Source organism: Pongo pygmaeus, chromosome 17 (assembly GCF_028885625.2).
Source record: "Pongo pygmaeus isolate AG05252 chromosome 17, NHGRI_mPonPyg2-v2.0_pri, whole genome shotgun sequence".
NCBI lineage: Eukaryota > Metazoa > Chordata > Mammalia > Primates > Hominidae > Pongo > Pongo pygmaeus.
Genome location: NC_072390.2, coordinates 45,869,066 through 45,886,969, shown reverse-complemented (window position 1 = coordinate 45,886,969; position 17,904 = coordinate 45,869,066).

Here is a 17,904-nt window from a genome sequence, read left to right as displayed (position 1 = left end):
CCATTTGGTTTTGGTGTATATTTTTAAAAATACGCTGATGGATTTTATTTGCTAATTTTTTTTGAGGATTTTTGTATCTATGTTCATGAGAGAGATACTGGTCTGTAGTTTTCTTTTTTTTGGGTAATATTTTTGTCCAGTTTTGGTATAGGATAATGCTGGCCTCATAGAATGAGTTAGGAAGTATTCCTTCAGCTTCTATCTTCTGATAGAGACTTTAGAGGATTGGTATAATTTATTCCTTAAATATTGATAGAATTCACCAGTGAACCCATCTGGGCCTGTTGCTTTCTGTTTAGAAAGGTTATCTATTATTTATTCAATTTCTTTAACAGATATAGGCCTATTCAGACAGTCTATTTCTTCTTGTGTTAGTTTTGGCAGATCGTGCCTTTCAAAGAATAGGTGTGTTTCATCTAGACTATCTAATTTGTGGGCATAGAGTCATTCATATTATTTCTTGACTACGCATTTAATGTCCATGGGATCTGTAGTGATGCCCCTTTTTCATTTCTGATATTAGTAATTTGTGCCATCTCTCTTTTTTTCTTACTCAGCCTAGCTAGAATTTTATTGATTTTTTGGTCTTTTCAAAGCACCACCTTTTGGTTTTATTGATTTTTCTCTATTGTTTTCCTTGGTTTCAGTTTCATTGATTTCTGCTCTAAGTTTTGTTATTTCTTTCCTTCTGCTTACTTTGAATTTAATTTGCTTTTTTTTTTTATAGTTTCCAATGGTGGAAACTTAAATGGTTGATTTTAGATTTTTATTTTTTCTAGCATATACATTTAATGCTATAAATTTTCCTCTAACCACTGCTTTCTCTGCATGCCACAAATTTGATAAGTTGTGTTTTCATTTTGTTTAGTTTAAAACATTTTAAAATTATCTTGAGATTTCTTCTTTGACCCATGTATTATTTAGAAGTGTCTTCATAATTAAAAAAAAAAACCCTTTTTAGTATTACAAAAGTAATAAATATGCATTGCAGAAAGTTAGAACACCCAGTCCAAAAAGAAATTAAAGTCACCAAATTCTGACCACCAGAGAGTATTTTTATTAAAACCTTAAAGTACATGTCTTGTTTGTAAAATGGGGTAAATTGCATCTTCTTTGCAAGAAGTGTTTGGGAGAATTAAATAATTAAACAAGTGATGTTAAAAAAAATACTTAGCATAACATTTAAGTACATACAGGGTGCTTAATAAATATTAGTTCCCTTTCCTGATTGAAATTCTTCCAGTTACTTTTCTATTCACATTTACTTGTCTTTTTATGCCAAGATAAGATTCTACTGTAAATGCTATTTATTTTGTTACTTGCTTTTTGCGTGAATGAGCTCTACCTTTTAGAGCTCATTAAATATTCATCTTCTTAATGTCAGTAAATATTCACCTTCTCTAATACTCAGTCCATAATCAAATTTCCTCAAATAAACAAAACATGATTTTTATAGTTCATTTGTCTAAATCAGGATCTGACTCAGAAACACAATTTTTTCCTCAAATTTCTTTTACTTTAGTGGTGTCCTTTTATTTAATTATTATTTTTAATATCAACTTGTTGAAAAAAACTGAAGCAGTTATCCAACAAAATGTTCCACTTTTGTATTGGTCTTGAGATGTTAACTTGTTCCTCTATCCTTGGATTTCTAATCCCTTGTGTTTTACTCTTATATTTAAAGGTTTGTCAAATTCTAATTAAATATTTTTGTCCAGAATGCATCCTAAATACTTCATATTGCATGTTATCAGAAGGCATCATAACATATGATTAACCCACTTGCTCCTTTTGTTTTTTGAAATAAGGTTGGATGGGGTCTTGCTATGTTACCCAGGCTAATCTCAAACTCCTTGGCTCAAGCTTTCCTCCTGCCTTGGCCTCTTAAAGTGCTGGGATTTCAGGCATGAGCTATCATACCTGGCCCTTTTTTTTTTTTTGTCTGAATGCTGCTAATTAATTAAGATTAAAACGGGAGTGAAGACCCCAAGGGAGATTCTAGTGATCTGAAGTGATGGTCTATTTAACCTGTGAAACAAGTTCCAAAATATTTCAAGAGTTGCAAAAATACACCAAATATTAAAGATATTAAACTAGCTCATTGGTAATACCCTTCAAGTTCCAAAGACAAAGCAGCTTATCTGTGCAGCTGCCTTCAGTGGTGCCCAATAGGTCCAGACTGTTACAGGTCTAGATGGGCTGAGAAATAAAGAACTGAAAGCTGGACCAGCCCAATTTCCTCCTTTCATCTAAACTTACTCTCCACAAATAATGAGAGTAAGTTTAAGTAAGGGAAATTTAAGTAAGGGAAACATATGTTCAGGTTTGCATTTCAGATGTGTCTTTTCAGTGCCAGCACCAAACAGGCACTAAAAATACACATCTGAAATGCAAACCTGAGCATGTATTTCCCTTACCTAAGTTTTTTCAATGTCTTCCCAAATACTGTAAGATAAACTTCCAGCTATTTTGAGTGACATGTGGTTTTCCAATGCTTGGTCAATGACATTTTCAGTCTAATTTCCTGTCCTTCCCTGGCATGACTTTATGTTCTTTATGTGTGTGACATACTAGACTGCTGGTGGTTGTCCCCCCACCACCGCTGGAACAGGACTCCCCCACCCCTTTCCTAGCTGCTTCCCTAGCACTAAGCTCAGGATCCGTCTCCTCCAGGTACCCAGCTCTGAGCTCGCATACTAGCCTGTGCTCTGTGTCTGCATGCCCACAGCACCTGGGTAGTTTTCTTAAAGGTTATACTGAAATGTTTGCTTAAAAGTTGATGTCTCTTGTTAGCGTATGATTCCCCCAAGGGTGGGATTCTCTTTGTACCCCCAGTGCCTAGTCTGTTCATAGCAGATACTGCATAAATATTTGTTGAGTTGAAGTGAACTCAGTGGATTAAAAGCCTGAGCAAAATATGAGCTAGAAATCAATCCTCTGAGGGTTACGCAGAAGAATAGAGCTGGGGGGTCCTGGGAGGAAATCTAAGATCACGGTCAGTGACATCAATTCAGACAGTAGTATATGGGCAAGTTTCAGTGTCTGAAACTTAAGGAACCAGAAGAGGCAGCTATTTAGTGCATCCAACTCCAAACCAGGAAATGACTGTATTCTAGAAGGCGGACTCTCCCTCTGCTCTGCCTTGGGCTGGGTGGGAGGGGCTGGCTTCTAATCACCTTTCAGGGTGTGCCCTTCTTCCTGTCTTTCTGGACCCAGCCTACTCTTTCCCGGCTTTCTACTATCTCTTGTTCCCTCATTTTTCCTTCCTGCTGTTTCATTTTTTTCCCTCTCTGCCTGTCTGTTCTTCTCTTTCTGTGTTTTTTCTATTACTTTCCTCCTTTGTCTGTTCACTCTTTCTCATTACCTCTGGGCAGAATCTGAAGCTTATATCAATCAGGATCTGAAGCTTATATCAATCTTTTTATAAGCTTCAGGATCTGAAGCTTATATCAATCTTTTTATCAGAGGAAAATTTTGTGTTTTGTATTTTCACTTAAAAATGTAAATGTCCCCAATAACTTTTTCTCACTCTTAAAAAAATCAACTAATTAAATTGCTTGATGTTCATTTAGGTTTAATTCAAATCTGCTGTGCACAAGCTTGAAGAAAAGCAAACTACTGTGTGTTGGGGGGAAATGCGACCCCCACCTTTACTGGGGTCAGGTTCAGGCACCCATCCTCCTGATCCATCTATCATCCCCCTGATCCATCTATCATCTATCATCATCCATTGATCACGGGGAAGGATGTCCTGACAAAGATGTGAGCATCCCCTTCTCTTTCAGCCCATCAAGAAGGGGAGCACAGGGAAAGAGATGAGGTTAACACAAACTCCCAAAGAATTCTGGAGTTCCTTTTAGAAAAATTGTTCCTCAGGGAACAATTGTTCATTGTTCTCCTAGGGGCTTTGTCCAGTTTTCTCAATTGACTATAAAATATTCTGGGGATTGCATACCTCAATTGACTATAAAACATTCTGGGGATTGCATACCTGTGGCTTTACTCACAAAGAGGATCCTTTAGGACTGATTTCTTCTTGAACAAAATGCCTGGAATCCTCAGGTCCCTCTCATTTAGGAAAGATATTTTATCCAACGGGGATTATCTTGCTAAATAGGAATAGGTGACAACTGGGCAATTTAACACGCAGAGATTATGTTGCCCAAGAAACTCACTTTTTGAAGGTGATGACCATGAAGCCCAGAGGGGTAAGGGACTGGTCTACCCTTGCATGGCCTGCCAGTGTTGAGGACAAAATGCTAGTAAATAAGGGGCACATGTATCAACATCTGCAAGATGTGGTCTAGTTTTATATTTCAAAAGTCGAAGATCAAAGCAAAGACAGTCAAAAGTGGGGTTTTCTAGGCTTCATTTAAATGAATGAAGAAATATAATGCACCCACAACCACAGCCTTCTTTCTATGTAGATAAACTGCCTCTCCTTAGTAACGATTACAATGGGGCTAAAGTAGGTGAGGATCATTGAGTACTCATTTTTACAAATTCTTCTCTTGCAATCTAGGGATTTAATGACTTTCTTATTTTCCCAGTGCTTTTCCAGAAGAGGTGTTCTGTAGAAAGGACCTACCCTGTGCTTATCTTCCTATGATGTGTATAACATCGAGTGTACTGATGGTATCTCTCACATGCACACCATTTTTTCTGCTCCAGGGGATACTGCCTTGTGTCTATTGCTGTAGTTTCCCTCTTCCTAGCACTAAAAGCCTTCCTAAATGTCTCTCAACTTACTCATAGAATTCAAGCATTTGGGAGCCTGAGGAAACTTAAAATGAACTAGTCTAATGGCTTTCAAATTTCTTTTAACCACAACTCAGGGTCAAAAACATAGTTACGCCACCAACCAGTACACACACACATGCACAGACACATGTACAGAAACGAAACAAATTTTTTAAGGCAATACTTACTCTTACTTTGTGTGATGTATTCTGATTTTTAAAAATATTTTATTTAATTTCATTAAAAATGTCTAGATAGGCACACTAAATTGACTTTATGACCCATCATTGGAGGTGTGACTAACAGTTTGAAAAACACGGATTTGGTCAAATTCTTTAATTTTATAAATAAGAAAAGAAATGAGAACAGATTTTATTTGTCTTATCCAGGAATTGTACCCAAGTATGAATAGAATTCTCAATTCAGTCATGCAAAGCTGCAAGCCTTGTTTGCAAGAAGCTGAAGCATCTAATATTTTACTCCTGAAAGGTTAAAAACACATCTCTTTATAATTTCTTGTTTTAAAAGATAGATTTTTTCCCGTAATCTACAGCTAATAGAAGAGATGATTTTGGTAAAAGTGTTAAGAAGTGACTGAAGAAGGATAACTCAACAAATATTCATTTTATAGGCATGTATTAGTGCCTAATATGTACTGAGCACAGTCCGACCTAGAGACATAAAGATAAATGAGATAATGGTATAATTTTGGATCAGGGTGTGCCAACAGGCATAGAAAGAAAGGAACTAATTTGTTTCATGCTGTGAAGGATTATATATGACTGATTCGTTATGCAAAATTGACAAATATTTAATGAATGCCCATTACAGTGATTGTATTTTCTAAAACTCAATTTAATGTAACAAGAATGTATACATAAGAGGACAACAGGTAGATGATTTTAAGTTAAGCCTGAGAGGGGTGGTGATAATAATTATGAACCTGCTCTGAAAATTCAGGAGGTATGGTTGCTATTAATCACGCACCCAACCCTTAGAGTCACCAATTGTTTCAAATTTCAGGACTCATGAGAAAGCATTTCCTTATTTTGACCAGATTTTCTTGTTGGCAAATTGATGGATGTTTTCTCTTTCAAGTAGTCACTGCTAATCTGTCTGCCTGTCATGGAGCTTAGTGGTTTCAACTTCAGATTTCATTTCTCAGCCTTTTTTCTTGTTAAGCTACATGCTTTTCTGTCTTAGCTGAGGATGCTTGACAAGTACTTTGCCAAAACATGCAGTGAAATGAACACACCCTCATCTTCAGAGAAAGAACACTCCTTTTTATTCCATGGAAACCATAATTCCTAAGCCAGTGAGATTATCTGTGGTCTTTTCTCTTTATCCCCTCCTTTCGCCCTTTAGGGGAGAGAAGAGTGTGGAGGGAGGAATCGGGGAAGCCCAGTGCCCTACTGATGCTCTGGACTTTATTTTTGGAGGTAGCCTGTGATGCAGGGCAGAAAAGAGCTGATGCCTTGGAGAGAGACTGGGAGAGGATGGAGTTAATAGAGGGTAGGTGTACTGTTCTGTCTTATTCTGCTAGTGAATTGCTCACTTTTTCAGATTCTCTGGCTTGCTTTCTCCTTGTAGAGAGCCTCTCGAGCCTTTTGAGCCTCCCTTCAGAAAATCTGAAAATTGAGGAAGGAAGACACTAACTTCCTAAATTAAAATAGATCAGTTACCTAATTGATACCAAGTTACTTATGTGATAAGTAATTTTTCTTTACTTTTTGTTTCTTTAGATAATTGGTTGTTTTTTACTGATACATTTTATGAAATTGGGGTGAGTGAAAAAGTGGTAAGGTTCTAGTTAACTTTTTTTTTTTAGCCCTTGCTCTGTGGCTTGGTCCTCAAGTACTACTAGATTTCAGTAGTTGGTGGAGGCATTCTGAGTCTTTGGTAAAGGATTCTAATCATGCTGTGAAGATTATGCTGCTGTATGCACAGATAACAGCCATCAGAAAAAGTTAGTGACTCTCATTAGCTTGCGACATTTGTTTGGGGGAGTTTGCACCCAGCTTGTAACTGTTATGAAAGTGATTACTATATAAATGGAATGTTCCCTCACATGTCCAGGTCTTCCATCCTGTCCAAGGGATAAAACAAAACATTTTATCTGAGTTAAAATGTCAGTTGTCACAGTACCTTCTTTCTCGCCAACATCACAGTGCAGGTGAGGCAGAGCATATACATTCCCTAAATTAAGGGAGGCAAAGAGAGGGGTGGAAATGGAAACTATGGAAATAGAAAATAACAAGGAGCAGGCTAGTACATGAAATCCACAAATTGTGAAAGATTAATCATAGTGTAATGTATTCTGGACAGTGTAAAAATCTTCAATTGTTTAAAATTAGGAATGAAGATAAGTAATAAGTGCCATCTCAGGATAAGATCCACCATTATCATGTCAGATCATGTTCTGTTTGCTGGGAATATATATATTTTTCTTTTTTTCTTCTCATTTGCACTGAAGGACTAAGCTGGGGGTATTTTTTTCCTCTAAAACGTGTATTTAACTCTAAGGATACTTATTGATAGCTGTCTACCGAGTTCTATCAATCAGCCCACAGGTAATACCTGGGAGATTCTGTTGTGGGATTGTGGTTCAGGTCTTCTCATGTCTATTTTCTTGGAGGAGAGAGTTCTTCAGGGTTCAAATTGTTAGATGTAATATGGTTCTTTCTTAGAAAATTATGTCCTATAACTTTGGTTCTAGGACTATACTATATATAGATAGGGGCTGGACACATTGTAGATAGCAAAGCCTATATTGTCTTCAGTCCAAAAACCAAGTAAGTTTTACGGCCATCAAAAACAACTGGCACAACCTAACCCTTGATAGCAGAGGTTATCTGTTTAAATATGCCTTTATAATGCTGGCATCCTTATAAACAAATGTAAGCTTCATAATGATATCTATTGGACTCACAGACTCAGAACTGGAAGGAAATCTAGAACTCCAGAGATACAAAAAATTTATAGCTATGATTATTGTACTTTGGTGTATAAGGTGTCTTCACTAACATCAAGGACTATCTTGTTAACAATGTGTTGTAATATACAGATTTTAAAATATGTGCATAGTCATTGACCCCAAAACTTCAATTCTAATGGAAATAATGTAAAGTGCATGTTAAGCTCTATGCACAAATATATTAATCACACAATCACTTATAATATAAAAGGAGTAGAGGAAACCTCAGTGTCCTTTCATGGGATGAAATATCTCTTTAATTATTTTACAAAGAATATTAAGCGTAAAATGCAGGTACAGGCTTTTATATAGGATAATCTCAACTAAAAAAAAATGTATACAATAAATATGTGTATTAGAGAAAGACTAAATTTCAGTCACAGATTTGGGTTTCTAGGCCTTACCTATCAGCTGAAAGGTAGAGCTGTGTTAGCATTAGTTGAGGAGAATTATCATCGTGTTAGTTGTTGTCTCTGGGTAATGGGAAATTATTTTCATTTTCTTTTATATTTTTACATTTTCTAAATTTTCTGCAATGAGCACATGTTAATTTTATACTGGGAAAATAATCATCCTGCACTAAGAGCAAAAAAAAAAAAACCAACCTTGACATCTTAACACTGAGTTTTTCTTTTCATTTCATTTCTATTCCTTATAAATGTAGAAGGCATATTTTTCTTGAGGTGGAGGACTAGGTCTGAGTCAGCTCCTTCAGCACATAGTCTTACAGAGAGACCCTTAGAGTTTGCAGGGCATTTCCTGGGCTCCGTGCTTTTAGGTTACAGCGCCACCTTTGGGATATAGCCGGCATCACTCGTTACCACCATTTGCTGATGATGTGAAATGCACAATTATAGTACGATTTTGTGATGTGGGCAGCTAATTATTCAGTTATCCCAAGGGTTAAGATGTGTAGATGGAACTCATATTATTTCTTCACTGCCTTGGTTCATTGAAACAACTCCCTGCTGGTCTTCTCATCAACAGCTTCATTCTCATCCTATGTATGCCAAGGCAAACTTCACGAGCGATTTCAAATTCACTGTTCTCCTTTAGGCATATTCAATGGTTCTCTTTCAGATTTAACTTTCAGATTAAAATGGAAATTCCTTAGCATGTCATTCATTTCCAGGTTTCTGACTCCTTCCTGTCTTGTGATGATCTGCCTTTATTCTTCAGCCTTACCAGCTGCTTCCAGTTGTCAGAGGAGCCAGTCTTTCTCCGTCTTCCCTGTTTCTCTCCTTGTCTCCAATTCCATCCTATTGGCCTGGAATGCTCTTCTCATTTGTTCATCTGGCTGTTTCCTGTGGTTCCTTCCAGGCTTGGCTCAAAGGTCATTTCTTATGGGAAGCCTTTCCCAGCTCATTAAGGCTAGGCCCCCCTTCTCTTCTCCCTCAACACTCTCATTCATACCGCCTTGTATAACTGTATCTCATACTGTATTTCAACCCTTTACTTCTTCCTGAATCTGACTGAGGTCCTTGATGGTAAGGACCCTAATTCACCTTTCTATCCCTAGCCCTTAGCTCATATGCAAATAATGAAAATGCTCAAAAAACATTTAATGAATGAATGAATGAGCACTGGAATTGGTTCACGGTGATTTCCTTATAGTTTTTCTTTTCAATTTTCTTCAACTATAAAAGAAAGATCATAAGGTGCATTAAATAAGAAAAATTTTGAGAAGCAATTAGCCTAGTGCTAGACACATACTAGTAAATACTTGTTTTTTACTCTTTTTTTTTTTTTAAATAATTCCTATCTAGTTTCATGTTCTCTACGTATGGTGGCTCATGCCACACTGATATCAAAGTTGTCACCCAGTCAGTGCCTCGTTGTTAAATACATAATGTGTATTTAACAAGACTTCCTAGTCAATCAATATTTATTCTGATCACATGCATGCATGGTGACTTTTTTGCCAACACCGCACCATCACTCACCACACAAACTTGCTGCCTCCCTATCAAACACACATTCAGCCTCTCTCTTACTTTTAACTTGGTAATCTTATCAATCTCAGAAAACCTTAGCTCTGTGAATTTCTAACCAAAATATGGTCCTTTTTTGTTTTCCTCTCTCTTTTTTTTTCATTTTTTAATAGTTGTATTTTAGAATCAGGGAGTACATGTGCAGGTTTGTTACAAAGGTATGTTACGTGATGCTGAGGTTTAGGATATGACTATCACCCAGGTAGTGAGAACAGTACCAGATAGGTAGTTTTTCAGTCCTTGTCCCACACCCACCTCCACTCTAGTAGGCCCTATGTCTATTTTCCCATCTTTATGTCCATGGGTACCCAACGTTTAGCTCCCACTTATAACTGAGAACATGTGGTACTTGGATTTCTGTTTTTGCATTAGTTCCCTTAGGGTAATCACTCCAGTTGCATCCACCTTGCTGCAAAGGACATGATTTTCTTCCTTTTTGTGGCTGCATAGTATTCCATGGTGTATACCTACCACATTCCCTTTATCCAGTCCATCACTGATGGGCACCTGGGTTGATTCCATGTTTTTGCTATTGTGAATAGTGCTGTGATGAATATATTGGTGCATGTGTCCTTTTGGTAGAGCAATTTATCTTCCTTTGGGTATATGCTCAGTAATGGGATCGCTGGGTGGAATGGTAGTTCAATTCTTAGTTCTTTGACAAATCTCCTAACTGCTCTCCACAGTAGCTGGAGGAAGTTACGTTCCCACAAACAGTTTATCAGTGTCCACTTTTCTATGCAGCCTTGCCAACATCTGTTATTTTTTGACTTTTTAACAAAAGCCATTCTGACTGGAGTGAGATGCTGTCTTATTGTGGTTTTAATTTATATTTTGTGGTCCGCTTTTTAAGAAAAGTTTTCTCAATGCTTAGGGTCAATCTTTTATGCCAACAGCAATAAATACAGGTAGTCTTCAATTTTCATTTGTTCCCCTTTCATTCAACTCACTTTATCTACTTTACATATTGGCACCCTGACACTACTTTTCTTATGCACAGTTCAGCCAGTGAACAAACACTTTGTGCTAGCACAAGCTACCTGCGTGCCAACACTTCAGTAACCAGACAATACACATTGTTATCTGTAAAATGGATTTATATAATTTTATTTATAAAAATTTATATATAAATATATAAATGGATGTATATAATTTATATAAAATAATTTATATAATTGTTTGAATAGTTTTATTGCCTTTTACCTTATTATTTTCAAAAATGATAAGACTTCTCACAATCTTTTTTTATTTATTTGCTTTCTTAATCCATAAAGGCACTGGCAAAATTGCTGCCAGTAATTCCTTCTCATTATCAACTGGGTTTCTTCAGCCTACTGTTATTTCAAGTAAGCTAAAATAGAATTTAAAGAAGTTGTCTTAGCAAATTAATTTTCATGATCTGTATTTGATATTTAGTCTATGTTTAAAATATTGTAGGAATCATTTACATATTTCAACATTTATGATAAAAGTTGAAAATTATCTCATATTTACTGATATTTAGTTGGCTTTCTGGAAGTGGGATTTTTCCATGTAACATGTAAGTTTAAAGTTTAGGATTCATTTATTTGGCTTTCATGTTGCTTTGGAAAATATGATTAAAATAAATAACTTTCATCTGGTTCTTAATATTGAGAGCTCTATTTTGCTGCCCGTCATATAATTTTTTTTTGTTACTGAATTTATACATAAGAAATAACTTCAAAAGAAAAGAAAAACTATTAATCAACTAATGGCTATAATGAAAGCAATCTTATTATCAATTGCCTCTGTCAATGATCAGCAAATTTCCAGAAGTTTTAACATTCTTCTAAATCATTTATCCTGTGTAAATGTCATAATGGAACAGGCAAAGTTACAAATTAATCCCGGAGTTTTGAAGATATCAAAGTTATTAATGTATAATTCAATTTAATTTTAATTAATTCTAAACACATCCTTCAAATTTTTTTAACTTGAATGTATTAGAAGTGCCAAGATAATAATAATAAAAAAAGAGCCAATTGGTGGGGATTGTACCTGTCAGAGAGTAAACACACTGAAAACAGTATACTACAGCTGTAACAATAGTCAGAATTATCTGCATACCCGATAATACATCAATCTAATAGAAGAGAGACTAGAAATGTATTTAAGTATATATGGTAATTTATAATATTGATTAATTTATTCTTTTATTGTCAACTAATATTTACTGAATGCCAAATTCTGTATAATGATGAGTAATATCAAGTAATTATAATCTTTATTAGATTATTAAACATTAAAAAGCTGATAACATCAATTATTATTAGGTCTATGGCTAAGCAAGCCCTGTCAAGAACAGCTGGCAGAAGTGTAAGTGGACATTCTCGTTGACAGAAAAATTTGGGAAAACGCTACAAAAATTATTTGCCCATATGCTTTGATATGGCATCCCTCTTTAAAGAGTCTATCCTATACAAATATTTCAACTTCCATGTGTTTGTTCTTATATGTACATCTGTATCATGTCTATATTAGATATGTAAATATTCATTGTAGCATTATTTGTAATAGCAAAAACTGAAATCAACCTAATTTTCTGGTAATAAGAGAATGGTTAAAAAGGTGTGGTGCAAATTTATGAATATTACGCAGATTTTTGAATGAATGAGGTTGATAAACGTGTGCTGACACAGCATGATGTTCATGATAATGTGAGAAAATCAAGCTACAGAAAAGTATACTAGAAAAAATTCAATGACAAACTCTTGGCACTAAATTCACATTCAAATACCTCTGTTTGGCTAACTGTAGGAAAAGCAAATCTGCTGTCACTGCTTTAAAAACTGGCTGTGTTGGGTATCTGTGCTGGATTGACAATTACCAATTGTCAATTTTGCTCTACCATCACACACTTTTAAGGCCTTTGTGGAACTACATTTCCCAGCTTCATTTTCTCTGTAGCATTTTTAGAATTTAGTTTATCCATCTATACCACAGTTTCTTTCAAAAAGCATGCGAAGTTATTTTCCGTGACTTTATTTTAGTATTCTTTCTGCAAAAGATTGATTTCTCTGGAAATGTGATTGTCCTGTTAGTTAATAGGCTTGCATCTTCTCCTTAAGGGTGACATTGACACAAGCTTTTTGGAGATCATTCAGAAGGCTGCTATCTAGAGGTGACACTGTTGAACTGTAGACACTTACTTTTAGGTGCTTGAGAGAACTTGACTATATTTTTCACTTCTAAAATTAAATGAATGCATGCTATATACTAGACATTCTAACATCACAGATACAGGAAAGAGAAATGCATTGTCTGTATTCTTAAGGGGCTCACAGGCTAGCAGGCACAGGGAAGTAGTGTGGTAATTTCTGAAGGGAATAGAGGAGAGCTAGCTGTAACAATAGTCAGAATTATCAGCATACCTAATCATATGTCAACCTAATAAAAGAGAGACTATTAGCAGCACCCCAGCAGGCTGGGGTGGTGGAAGAGATAACAAGAAATGCTTCTGAGATCTGGCAATGCTTGAGGTGAGTGAGTAAGGAAAAGCTAAACAGATGAGGGGAGTGGAGAGGGCTCCAGATTAAGAAACTAGGGTGGAGCAGCATGACAGAGGTATGAGAAAGCAGGCCCTGTTCTAGGAACTACAATTAGTCCAAACACCTCACTTAAAATGATCAAAACGGGAAGGGCATTCAATGTGCAAATACTTTGATTAGCAAGTAGGATGATTAATTGGAGTCGCTTTAGAAACACTACGAACCTGCTCACCTCAGTGGTGAGCTAAAGGATTTCCTAGGCTTGGAATGGTGACTTATCAGGAGATCCTGACTTCCACAGAGACAAATACTAGGCTCTCCACCTCAGTGAACGAGCCACCTGGGCGCCTCAACAGAACACAGACAGACTATCATGAGGACTCCTGAGGGCCGTCTCAGTGCCACCTCATAAAATTGGGCCTGCCCATTGGCCGGCACAAAAAAATTTCACTGGTTCTCCATTTCCTACCAAGTTAAATCCAACCTCCTAATTGGATTCAAGATCCTTCTACAGGCTGCCTCTCACATATACTTCCAGAATTAAATAAAAGAATTTGGTGAGTAGCAGTAAGAGTTTTGGAGTGAGTCCTGGGTTTGAATTTTAATTTTGCTGCCCACTTAAGCTCTAACAAAAATGATTTCTGCCCGTGTGTGGTGACTTAAGCCTGTAATCCCAGCACTTTGAGAGGCCGAGGCTGGCAGATCACTTGAGATCTGGAGTTTCAGACCAGTCTGGTTTAGTAGAAACCCTGTCTCTACTAAAAATACAAAAATTAGCCGTGTGTGGTGGCACGCACCTGTAATCCCAACTACTCTTGAAGCTGAGACAGGAGAATCGCTTGAACCCCGGAGGTGGAGGTTGCAGTGAGCCGAGATCGCACCACTGCACTCCAGCCTGGGACACAGAGCGAGACTCCATCTCGAAAAATAAAAGAGGATTTCTCTTAGCTTAGCTTTTGTGTCTTCATCTATGATGTGGGTATAAATCATACCTCATAGTGTTATTTTGATAATTCAATAGGATAGTATATTTTGAGTAATTAATGCAGTAACCATCATCTTAAAATGGCTGACTATATGATAATTTTAAAATTCCTATTTTGTTTCAGGCATTTTTAAGTATGTTTAATTTGGCTACTTAATAGTCTTTGGATATAGCCTGTGTTTTGGCTTTTATATCTTTGTAATTTCCGTCAGACAAAATTCTACATCATCTTCAAGGATCCTTCCTCAATTCCCCTGATTGAAAATAATTATTCTTTCCTTATTCTACATAAATTGGTACCTCTGGCACAGAAACAATAGTAATAATTTTGTTGAATAGAGAATTGGTGAAAAAAATTGTAGAGGAAAATTTTCTTACCCTTTTCATAAGCACTGTTTTCACCTCTTTCTAAAATTTTAATTTGTTAGTTAAATGCTTGGTACTATTTTATTTTAAATTCATATCTTAAATCTCATGCCCCAAGATTGAATCCAGTGGGAAGAGATAATTTTTTTTTTAAACTTTTATTTTAAGTTCAGGGGTACATGTATATGTTTGTTATATAGGTAAACTTGTGTCATGGGGATTTGTTGTACAGATTATTTTGTCACCCAGGTATTAAGCCTAGTACCTATTAGTTATTTTTCCTGATCCTCTCCCTTCTCCCACTCTCCACCCTCCAAGAGGTCCCATTGTCTGTTGTTCCCCTCTATGTATCCATGTGCTGTCATCATTTAGCTCCCATTTATAAGTGAGAACACGTGGTATTTGGTTTTCTGTTCCTGCATGAGTTTGCTAAGGATAATAGCTTTCATCTCCATCCGTGTTCCTGCAAAAGACATGATGTCATTCTTTTTTATGGCTGCATAGTATTCCATGGTGATACTTAATTTTTTAATTGCAGTGTCTACAATAATTTATGGAGTTTATTAAATTTATTTGTTATTTTATAATGAGCATTTGCTAATAAAATAATAATTCTATTGATAAATTTTATCATTAAAAAACAAATGAATTATTCTAAATTTTAATTTACAAGTGAATTCATGCCCCTGTACTGTGCACATAATAATAAAGATGTTATCAATAAAATGGGAAAAGATTTTCTGAATTTGTCTGTGTTTACGTATGAAATACTACATTCACCAAAGAGAAAATAAAATGTTGTTTCATAATATATATTTTTAAAATAAATACATAAAAAATTATTACATTTAGTAATTAATACACCATGATCAGAAACAGCTAGTTCAAAAGAAGTTTTTTAGAAAATAACTTTTTTCTTGAAGAAGTTTATTAACTCTATGTTCTTAATGTTTTCCTTTCCCTTCACCTATATATACCTTTTCCAAGATAACCCATTTATTCATGTAATGATGCTACCCCCTCAAGTAATTTCACAGGGCAGGAAATATGATTCAGACTATATGTTATTATATTTATTTATAAAATATAATTTCTTGAGCTTTTGGGTTCATTTTCAAACCTTAACATAAACACGATATCATTTTTACTTCTTAGACAAATTAATACCCTGAGTCTTAAGCAGTAAAGAGAATATTGGTTTATGCTATTTCGTTTGAGATGACATTTAAAAAATATGTCAATTTTGGAAGCTTGAGTTGCATCTGAATGATACTGATCACCTTGGAATGGTGGAAGAGTTCCTCCTTAGTAACAATGTCGAAAGAAAATTACATTGTTCAGCTCTTATTTCCACAGATAGTATGGAGGAAGGCAGCTATTAGAGGTAAATCTTTTCTTTGGAAGCAGCTTTAAGTCTTTGTGTATTGATAAAGAGAAGAAAAAGCTCACAGGAACATTATCTTATCCTTTTCACAAGTGGTGTTTTAACCTCCTTTTAAAATTGTAAGCAGGGCCAGGCGTGGTGGCTCATGCCTGTAATCCCAGCACTTTGGGAGGCCAAGGTGGGTGGATTGATTGAGGCCAGAAGTTTGAGACCAGCCTGGCCAACATGGCAAAAATCCGTCTCTACTAAAAATACAAAAAATTTAGCTGGGCTTGGTGGTGCGTGCCTATAGTTCCAGCTACTCAGGAGGCTGAGGCACAAGAATCTCTTGAATCTGGGAGGTGGAGGTTGCAGTGAGTCAAAATCATGCCACTGCACTCCAGCCTGGGCAACAGAGCAAGACTGTCTCAAAAAAAAAAAAAAAAAAGAAGAATGTATTAGTTAAATGCTTGGCATTATTCTTCATTTCTTATATCTCATAGTGTTTTGACTATTTTATAATTCTTAGAATGATTGGCCTAATAGAATGCAAACTCTATTTTTGCAGGTCAATTTCCACTTTTTTGGTCAGTTTAAAATATAAAAAAAGACCCAAATTTAAAATAATCACTATATTCTAGAAGAGAAAACTTATTGAGTTCATTTTTATAATTTTTTAACATGTTTTAAATGTTAAATGATAACAGTAATTTAAAATACACTCAAAAAATTTCTCTAACGACAACATGTATTTCTATATACCAAGAGTATGATCCTACTTATCCATTTGTAGTTAAAAAAATTCAAACAGTATGGAGATTTCTCAAAGAACTAAAAATAGAACTACCATTAAACCCAGAAATCTCACCACTGGGCATCTACCCAAAAGAATAGAAATCATTATATAAAAAAGATACCTGTTTTTAAAATGTTTTATTTTGTTATTTTTCTTTTTCAACTTTTATTTTAGAATCAAGGAATATATGCGCAGGTTTGTTACAAAGCTGTATCACATGATGCTGAGGTTTGAGGTATGACCGAACTCGTCACTCAGGTAGTGAGCATAGTACCCAATAGACAGTTTTTCAGCCCTTGCCCCTCTCCTTCTCTCCTTCCTCTAATAGCCCCCAGTGTCTATTGTTTCCATCTTTATGTCCATGTGAACCCAATGTTTTGCTCCCACTTATAAGTGAGAACATAAGGTATTTGGTTTTCTGTTCCTGCATTAATTTGCTCAGCATAATGGCCTTCAGCTGCATCCATGTTGCTGCAAAGGACGTGATTTCATTCTTCGTTCTTCATTCCTTTTTATGGCTGCACAGTAGTCCATGGTGTATATGTGCCACATTTTCTTTGTCCAGTCCACTGTTGATGAGCACCTGGGTTAATTCCATGTTTTTGCTATTGTGAATAGCACTGCAGTGAATACATGGGTACACGTGTCCTGTTGGTAGAACAGTTTATTTTTCTTTGGGTTTATACCCAGTAATGGGATTGCTAGGTCAAATGGCTATCCAACTCCCAGTTCCTTGAGAATTCTCCAAACTATTTTCCACAGTAGCTATACTAATTTGCAATCCCACCAACATTGTATTGGTGTCCCCTTTTCTCTGCAGTCTCAGCAACATGTTAATTTTTGACTTAACAAAAGCCACCCAATGCAAACTTTAAGCGAGAAATGTCCACGTCAGGATTTGCTACAGAACGGAGTGTGTGCCAGATGCTATGTGGCTGGTTGTTGCTTGAGTGTTTAATCACCATGAGACCAGTGCTCCTTAGCTACCCCATGGATTTCATCAATTATAGAGAAGTAAAATTACTAAAGTGAGAAATGGATGTAGCAGCTGGCAGTACACACAATTTGGAAAATATTAGGAAATATGTAAATAACTTTCTAGCATTACAATGTTTTAGCTGGTCTGCACTTACACTTCATAAAACTTAATTTTTTGAGAGATAATTTTTCTTCCAATTAG